General features: G+C 39.9%; 1 long non-coding RNA gene across 1 annotated transcript; it reads right to left on the bottom strand.

Annotated features, from left to right (window-relative positions):
* Nucleotides 1–4,361: 4,361 nt before the first annotated feature.
* On the bottom strand, nt 4,362–9,334 carry LOC115599968. The gene is made up of 3 exons (XR_003988736.1): nt 8,874–9,334; nt 8,713–8,771; nt 4,362–4,928 (listed from the first exon to the last, which is right to left on the bottom strand). It is a non-coding gene; the product is annotated as an uncharacterized LOC115599968 (long non-coding RNA).
* Nucleotides 9,335–9,578: the final 244 nt, after the last annotated feature.

Raw genomic sequence — 9,578 nt, forward strand, 5'->3', positions numbered from 1 at the left:
CAACCTTTTTTTTTTTTTTTTCATTTAAAAATTGTGTTACTGTCTTTTCTGCACAGGAATCATCAGAACTCCCAAAGATCCTCTCACATTTTTAGTGGGTTTTACTTGCCAGCACACCTATGAGCTGTGGGAAAAGTCCTGACTTCAGTTGAGCCTATCTGAATATCAGTGGTAAAACTAGGAATTAAACATGTTTCAGGACCTCCCGGATAATCAAGAACTAGATCACTGCATAAACCATCACATTTAGGGCATGATAAATTTCACATTTTTTGTGAACGCTAATATGGGATTTTAGCCTGAGATTTCTCTAAACATAAATTAAAGCCACACCTTCAGTACAATAACCTTCCTGGTACTTAAACAGTAGCATTTTGTTGCTTAATTCCTTTACTGTGTTTCTATTCTGTTAGATAACAAACATTTTGTAGCAGTCTTCAGTGATTTTTTTTTTTAAAGCAAAATTTTCAATGCACTACTTCACAAAAGTGAGGAACCAGGTGACTTTACTGGTTTGGGTCCATCCAGCATCAGAAAACTACTGCAAAGTCAAATCTTGAAAACTTTCTGTGTCTTGCATTTTCCTTGCTTTCCTGCTTTGGTATAGCTACACGTTTGAGAGAAGGCAGATGCAGCTCCTGTCCTTGTTCACATACCTTCCCTCACCACTGCCAGTGTGCAAAGAGACAGGCCAGTAGAAACCAGCTCTCCTTTTGTGGAAGTCTCCTGCAAATTACAGATTCAAACATGTAGCACAATGCCATGAAACAGAAAAAAACAAACTGCAAAGCCATGAGAACACCCTCGTCTTTACCAGCTTCTGGCAAGTCCTTTCTCCTTTAGCTTGTCATGTGTTTGGCTGCAAATCTGTCATGGCAAGAACTCTCTCTGGCTGTTTCCTAAAAAGACTTTAATCAGCACAAAGCACAAATTAATAATGCTAACCAGTGACATTTAGTAGGGAAGCAAATAAGTAAATGAGGGAGGAAAAGAAAAAGAGCACGTGCCTGTGTGTGCAGACATCTTGCAAAGTGGGGCCTGACTGTGCTGTGATTCTTACAGCAAAATGACTTTTGATAAATACAGCCCCTGTTACAGCTGTTTGCTTTGTCTAGAGTCCCAGTGGTTGTGGTTGCTTGATGGTGTTCTCAAACTTTTGTGTTACCTTCTACCCTGGATCTATCTAGAAAACCCTCCTGAAGCAGATAATGCTTTTAATTTTGTATTGATACTGCTTGTTTTTTAGTGAAAAGTCTCTAATTTGGGACTTGCATGTGCACAGAGTACAAAGATGGCAGAATTACTGTTAGTAATAGTACAATTAGTTCAGATTCTGCCTGTAACAGTAGAGGAAGGTCTGGGGAGAACATTTATTTAAAAATTACCTGTACCATTGTACTAAATTCCTGTGTGCATACTCCATATGGCTATCTGAAAATATGGATGTGCATTTTAAGTCTGCAGAAGGTATCTGACAATATGCTTAATCATAAAAAGAGAGCAAAATACTTCAAATAAAATTAAAAAAAAAAACCAAATACCATATGTTGTCCAAAAGCAGCAGAGAAAGATTAAAATATTCTACTTTTAATCACAGATGGAACACCACTCACTTGGTATCTCTGAAAAATAAGCTGTTTTCCTCAATGTGGCCATCTGCAATTTGAAGCACTGCACACTACACATGGAGCCACTGGTGAGAGCCTGAAACTGCATTGCAACATTCATTACTGTTGCAGACTGGTTTGGGTCCAATTTTCTGCAATTAAATGCCAATTATTTGGAAATTCCTGAAAAAAAAAAAGAGGGATCTGATTTGTTTAAATGTTACTGGAGGTGACACAAGGACAAATAATGGAACACGTTGCATGTTCATCTGAGGGCCAAATTCTTCCCTTGAAAATATCTAGATGTGCCTCCTAGCAAAATTATCTAACTTTGAAGTTCAGTCTAACTTTGAAGCTGGCACTGCTCAGAGCAGAGGACTGAACCCTGTGACCTCCAAAGGTCCCATCCAACCTAAATCATTCTATAATTTCATTTTATGTTCATAGCTCCTGTTGACTACAGGGTCCCTATAGAGAGAATGGAATTTGATCTGTGTATTCCCATAATTTTTCTGATATTAAAAATAGAGGATACTATGAGTAAATTAGAAATCTGAGGAATGGAGTCTTTCCTGTGTGGAAAGAGTGAAAGAACAGCTCTCAAACTGAAGGAATAATAATTTATCACAAGGGTAAAAATCAGGCTATATTAGGAAGTTTTCACTCTGGGGAGATTTAACAAACACTAAGCAGCTATGGTTTGAAATTATGTGGGCCTACAAGCATTGGTGTGTGGTAATAATTCCACTGGAAGAGTAAACCTTCTTTGCAGCTGACTACTTTTTATCATAAATACATTATGTGTTCAACAAAGCTGGTTTAGAAAGCCTGTTTGAAAGGGCTTAAGAAAAACAATTGCTTTGTTTATTTAGAGTAGATTTCAAAAGTTAGTTTCATCATTCCGTTCAAACTGGAGACTTTCAAATCAGGACTCATTTGCATGACCTGAAAGGGGCTTACCTGAAGCAGTTCTCATGCCTTTTTTTTTTTTTTTTTTTCCCTACACTTAAAATCAGAATAGTCTGAATTTTATATGAAAATAAAAATAACCCAAAGATCAGAGTGAGTGGGGAGAGGTGAATGGCTTGGGAAGAGCTTTCTCTTCCCCATTTGGAAGACCTGATGTTGGGTAGCTACTTTGTCAGAAACCTCAGGTTAAACTTATTTGCAGTTTTGAGGGAGTCAGTTGCAGTTTAGAGTTTCAGTTTTGAGGGAAACTAGACCTTCAGTCGAGGAGGGAGTTAGGGCAAAAGACTCTGAAGAAATCTGATGCTGCAAGGCACAGAGATTTAAAAAGGAACAACTTAGGCACCAGTCCCAGGAGGCCCCCATTCTGCAGTCCTCTGGAGCACCAATATTTAACAATTTTCCTTCCCTGGATTTCAGCCTCAGAACTATTGCACTAATGGCCATTCACTTATCAGAATTTGAGCTGTATCTTTATGGCTTCACTCCAGCTCTATCTTTAATGAGCGTATAATCAATACTCTTCAACCGATTTGGGTTGGCTATTTAATCTATGGAAAAATCCTGTAACCTGTGGGCATGGCTGGCTTGGTTTCAAACTTTCAGAAAAATCTGGGTCATAGGTTTAAACCAGTTCTTTTTATGGAGAAAACTGACACATATCCAACAATGTAACACTTTCTGTGTCCTATTAATTTCGGTGAATCTTTGCTGACTGACACCAGTTTAGGATATGACCATCTGATTTTTGAGAGGAAATTGCCATAGGAATTCCTGGGATCCAAGTGGGCAAATCTTGAATTTGATGATTTATCCCAGGTTACTGCAGTATTCAGGGTGCAGCAGCCTTCACAGCATTCAAGAAAGCACATTTACCAGCACTAATACCACAATATAATAGACAAAGGTGAAGCATATGTAGTGCTAGGACAGTAAGGATCACAGAAGAGAAAACATTGTGACCCTTGTAAGTCAATGGCTAGTGGTTAAAGATTACCTGTTCTGGTCATTCTGACTACTAGATAGAGAAAGATTAACTTAGAGCAGTATGAACTAGAGCAAAGGTATTTAACCTGGAAACCACGCTCTCTTCCAATTTCTACTGGGGCTCAGTAAACTAAATTGATTTGAGTTTCCCAATCATCAAACTCATTACATCAGCTCTAGATCACCCTGTCATTCCCCATAATGATTCACCATTGGCACATCCAACATGGGGAATTCAGGTTGAGGATTATCTTCAGGTTAATGGTGTAAAGTCTGACTAACAATGTTTTTCACTATCCGTGAAATTTCTGGTTCCCCACTTTGTAATGGATGTGTACAAAAAACATAAGATTTTTATTAATGTCCCCACATCTTGTACAGTATTTTTCTGAATTTGGATCAGCGACCATCAGTTCAGTACGCTGCTGTGTAGTGATTTCTTTTTGTCTGGCAGCCATTAAATGGGTGGAATTCAGTCAATATGCCACAGATGGTTGGTTCTCTGATCACAGAAGTGTGTATCACCCAGACCTCTTGTCCATGCCTTCAGTCTCTCCATACCACACAAGGTACTGACAAGCTACATGCAGGGGATACAGAAAGTTTAATCTTAGAACTAGTAATGACTAGGCTAGTCATTTAAAGATTTAAATCATTTTAGAGTCCAAATCCCAGTAGGAATTTGATCTTCAGGAATTGCCATAGTAAATCAAACCTTTGCTCAGCAGTGGCCTGTGCCACCTACCTCAGAAAAGACAAAAAACCCACTCAATAGTTGCTACCTCCTCTGGTCTGTGGGTTCATTTACTGTAATACCTCAGCAGGTACCGTGTCTGTGTGAGAGCTCCACACAAAGCACAGCAGACAAAGCTCAGCATGAAGGTCTTAAATGCAGATAAGGTTAAGCAACTTTATTCATATTTGCAATTTAAAACCTTGTTTAAATCCTCAGAACTGGGAGAGACTTGAGTGGTCTGAAATCTGTTAGGCATCAGAACCAGTCAGCTCAGAACAGACATGGAGATCCACATCCCCCCAGAGCAGTGTCCCCAGCTCCTGCAGGCCCCAGGCTGCCCGGGAGGGCTGCGCTGAGCAGGGGACGGCGCTGTTTCCTCCGCCACTTCCCTTGGGCGCCATCTTGCCTCAGGCAGCCCTCAGGCACCCTCTGGCTGTGGGTGCCCCCCGGACGTGCTGGGTGTCCCCACAGCATGGGGACTGTGGTGACAGGGCCCTCTTTGGCACCTGGGACAAGCACCTGAGACCAAAGTGTCCCTTTCTGGAGAGAAATGTCAGGCTTTCTGTGGGGATGAAGCGTTGTGCAGATGAGATCAACTCCGGCAGCCACCACCGAGGCCGTTAGTGAAAAGTCTGTGGTAAGGAGCATTAGGAGCAAGGTGGAAAGGGTGTTCAGTACATTTTGCTTTCTGTAGCCAGCTATAATTAATCATTATTTAATTTAACTTCTTGGTCACTGGTGAAGTTAATTCTAGATGTATCACAATGTACTTTTCCCCTGCCCCCTCCTGTGCCTCAGGTGAGGCCTTTCATCTTGCACAGTTAACAGGGATTCAGTATAGACTTTCACACACTTTTTGATAAAAAATGCAGATGTAAAAATTGATTTTCTTGAAAAGTCATGGAAGCAGTGTTTTTATAACTCCAAGTTGACACTTTAACCTGTTTTTCCTTGCCAGTTTGACCTGGTTGTAGCCAAATGGTGACTGGAAAAAGAATTCCCTCCTGCTGGCCTACATGCTGAACATGCATAAAATAAAAGCCAAGATAAGGCTATAGTTTGGTAGGGTTTAGTGGATTTTTTTCCTATTCTGTATTGCTCAGCATCTGCTACCCAAGTTAAACAGAAAAACTACATAGCTGTAATATCAATATTTTGGAAACAGAGTGGTGATAAAAATAAATTTGTCATCGAGTATTTTAAGTGACATTGCAGACACTTCACTTACTAAACATAATCTTTAAACAGACATCTTCAGTATAATCAGATCATTTAATATCTCATTTACTGTCCTATGCCACGATAAATTGAAATTCTCATGATTATTCCAGTCCAGGATGTCATAGCTGTGCTGAACAGAAGTATTTTTCACAAAATTCTGGTTTCAAAACCTTAAACAAAATGTTTCTTTTTCTACTTTGTCCCTATGAGTAATCCATATTCCTGCCTAGAAAATGTGTCTGTGCAGCAGGGCACAGGCTGCCCAGGTGCAGCTGGTCTTTATTTGCTTAGATTAACACAGGTGTTGAGCATCAGGCATCGTTAGTTCTTATGTGTTAAGAGATTTCTGCTGTGGAAAGAGAAAAAGGGCTAATGGGAGAAAGCTGGTCCTGTAAAGGAGTTGACAGCTTTCTCCCTCTTTCAAAAAAAAAAAAAAAAAAAAAAAAGGTTTATTTGCTATATTGATAACTGCAGAATTCCATAAAAAGGATTTTCTTTCAGTAAGCAGAAGCTATTTTCAGTGGTAAGCCTAGAAGGCTATAGCAGTTAGCAACTAGTAACTACAAGTGGTTTACATTCTGCATTTAACATGCATGAAGAAACAACAGATGAGTGAAATATGGATCTTGATCTCAAGAAAATATGAAGCAGTAGCAATTCCTGGCCTGGCACTGAGAGTTAAAACATTATTTAACAAAAATATTGAAAAAGAAATTATTGATCTACTTTACAGGCTATAGAAAAAAGGCTTTAGAATTTAGGCAGGTGTTTAGGCAAGCAGGCAATCAGCAAGTAATTAGTGAGTTCAGGTGTGAGGGTGGCTCCGAGACCTTTCCAGAGACTTCTGAGTCTGTGAAGTGATACTTGGGGTAGTTACCTCTGCAGAACTGTCTCTGGTAACTTGGAGAAGTTTACCTCTTGCACTGGAGCTTACATTTACAGGATAATAAAAAATCTGGAAATCTTGAGACAGCTCTTCTGGACTGAGTCAGCTGGAGTGAGTGATCTTACAACTGAAAAGTAAGTGGACTTCTAATCCTTGATGGTAAAGGGCCGGTTCTGAGGTTCCAGTACTCGGCAATTAAAATGGGAGGTGGTGTTTTCTTGGCATGCTTTAGATTTGATGCCCTTTGGATGGATGGATGTTGTTAGGAAATGAGCTGGATCAGGGGGAAATAACTAGAAAACTTGTTTTTTGTGATGTGTCATTCCCCCGTGCTCCTCCTCTTGGTGTTTCTGAGGGCAGAATATAGCAGTGGATGTGGTTAATGGAATCAGTGATAGCTTTGTGTTTTGGCCTTTGGATGGCCTGGGCAAGTGTGATGATGTCTGGGTCCCTATCACTTCTGTGGGTTTTGTGCTCAGAATGGGAGGGAGGCTTTTTGGTTGAGGTTATTCAAGATGTAATAATGGGTCCTTTTCAAAATCACCTCTTGGAAACTGGTGGGTTTGCAGTCTACTAACTAAGCAGTGTGGCTTAGCAGTGGTCAAAGGACTGCCAGTTATGATGTTTTCTGGTGTGTTGTGAGGCTGAGAATGAAGCAAAATTTGGATGATTTGCTGAGGAGCTCTTGCAGCCCATTCAGTGCTTTGCAGACCACCATTTTGGGGCACATCAGGTGGCTGCACATGGCTCTGGCTGGGGCCGAGCAGGTGTATTGCAAGTGGCAGGAGCCATCTGGAGTCCTGAGGCTTCTCAAGCAGAGTGGTGCAAGGGTTAATCTCCTGGGCTGGTGGCATGTCTAACTGCTTGTTTGGTTTTGTGCTCTATGCTTGTTTGGTTTTGTGCTCTACAACTTGGGAATTTTTTAATTTATTTTTTTTAAACTTGAGTATTCTCAACCAAGCTTCAGGGCATGCTTTTGCTGTAGCTAGAGAATAAAGAGCACGCTAACCTCTCCCTCACCACTAAATACCTGCCAGAATTAATAAAGCTGTTTCTTGTGCATGTTCTTATAATAGTTATTATAGTTCTTATAATAGTTCTTATAATAACCACTGACACATGACTCAGCAAATGTGGAATTGTTTTCAAAAGAAGGAGCTCAAGAGAAAGAATGTTTCATTGCGTGGGGATGGCAGACAAGTGGTAGAGTGCATGAGCTCTAAGAAAAATGCCTGGCTTTATTTATTTATTTATTTATTTTTAAGCTATTATGAATTGGATACAATTAATGAGAGTTAGCTGCTTATGTAATCACATACAGATTCAGATCACCAGTGCTTTATAACTATAGCTTTATATCTCTGGCCACAACCTCGCTAGTCTTTCAGATTATACACTGTTGTACTCAAAATACATTTAAAAGAAAAAAATAATTTTAGACTTGATTATTTTTTTCTGTGCTTTATTTCTGAATTTCTCATTGTGTTGGTGTTAGTGTTTGCAAGAGGACCTAGTTTGCTGGTCAAACTATTTTTTTTTTTAATTTAAATTGAGAAATGAAGATTCACTTGTGAAAGAAGTGACCTTTTTTTAAAGCAAAAACAAAATGGGGGAGAAGGGAGGAAAACTGGTTTGCAACAACTGCCTACTACTACCTACTTTAGATTTCTCTGTCTTGAAAACAACTTTATTTGGAGATACTATCAAGATGTTTCTGTAATTTCTTTCAACCAATGTCTCTGTATTAAGTCTACAATAGTAACTACTGGAGATTATATTTCATAACCACCCTGTAGCCCCCATAATGCAATACGATGCCCCCCTTTTGCTGAATCATTGATATTACCTTGCTGTTGCTGCTCAGAACACAAAGCATATATCTAAGCTCCGATTTTCTCTGGTTTCAGTATATATACTTAGTCTCAGAGGAGTCATCTTTAGCTGAAAAAGCCTAAATTTTCTCTTTTTTAAAATTATTATTTTAAAAGATGAAACTTTCTACTGACACTAAATAAAACAATTTCCAACCTCTTGTTGTTTTTCTGTTGTACTGGAAATCAATTCAACGCATGCCATTTTTGTTTTCATAATCTTGGTGAGCTTTTTATTATTAATTAGAAGATAGGCTCGAGTTCATGTAAAGATCAAGTAAAAGTTATTTTCATGTCCAAGTGAAGAGTCTTAAGCTATGTGATTTGCAGTCATTTCAACATTATTTACTTTCAAGGATTATTCTCTGTGCTTACCAAGGTAAAAAAACCAAAATGCTCGCAGGATAAGTTCTGTATGGAATGAAATTTCAAACTCACCTTGTTGTTCCTAGAGCACTCCAGAAAACTTGTTTTTCTTCTGAGGTGGTTTATTACAACTGGAAAAAAATGAAACACCACATGTACAAATCTTAATCTTTTATCCTCAGTGGAAAGTGGGTTATTTCCTCCCAATATTAGCTGGTGTTTTCCCAACTTACATGAGGACAGTATCCTACTTTCTCTGTCGGGCAGCTGCCTCTAGCACGGTGTGGTAGGACTGGCACTGTGCAAAGCTGGCATTTGTCTCTGCAGTGCCAAAGCCACCGGCAGCTCCTGCAGCTCTGGGGTCAGCCTGGACCCTTGCCGTGGAGTCTGCCTTTGTTAAAGATTACTCTCTCTGAAGCGTGTCAAGCACAAGCCTTCTCTCAGAGGTGGTTGTTACTGTGGGTATTATTCTCCAGGACTTGTCAGTCTGGACTGTTGTTTACCCTTGTGATAGGGCTTCCCTTCTCATGGTGGCATTGGGCAAGGGCTGCTCTCTAGAAAGATTCATTGCTGTTTCAACACCCAGCAGCGGGCTGGGTCACTGTGAGCTTCTGCTGTTGCTGCAGCTGCATGAGGCTATTGAGTTATACAAGCACAGTTCTCTGGTACCTCTGGGATGAAAGAGGTTGTAACTGGGATGGTTGGACCCCCTCAGCAGACTGAGAACAAGCTGAACTGAGGTACACTCTGGTACTGTGTGGCCACCCATGTGGAGAGGAACGTGTGTTTTAATGTTGTGAAATATGCCTTCTGGTGGGGAAAATGCATGTGTGTGTTTCCAGGGTGGTGAATTAAGGGAGGGTATTTTCATGGATAGCTTGTTGGAGCTATTTCACATAGGAGAACTTGAAAATGTTAAACATTAATCATCCTTATCA

The sequence above is a fragment of the Calypte anna genome, chromosome Z (assembly GCF_003957555.1).
Source record: "Calypte anna isolate BGI_N300 chromosome Z, bCalAnn1_v1.p, whole genome shotgun sequence".
Taxonomy (NCBI): Eukaryota; Metazoa; Chordata; class Aves; order Apodiformes; family Trochilidae; genus Calypte; species Calypte anna.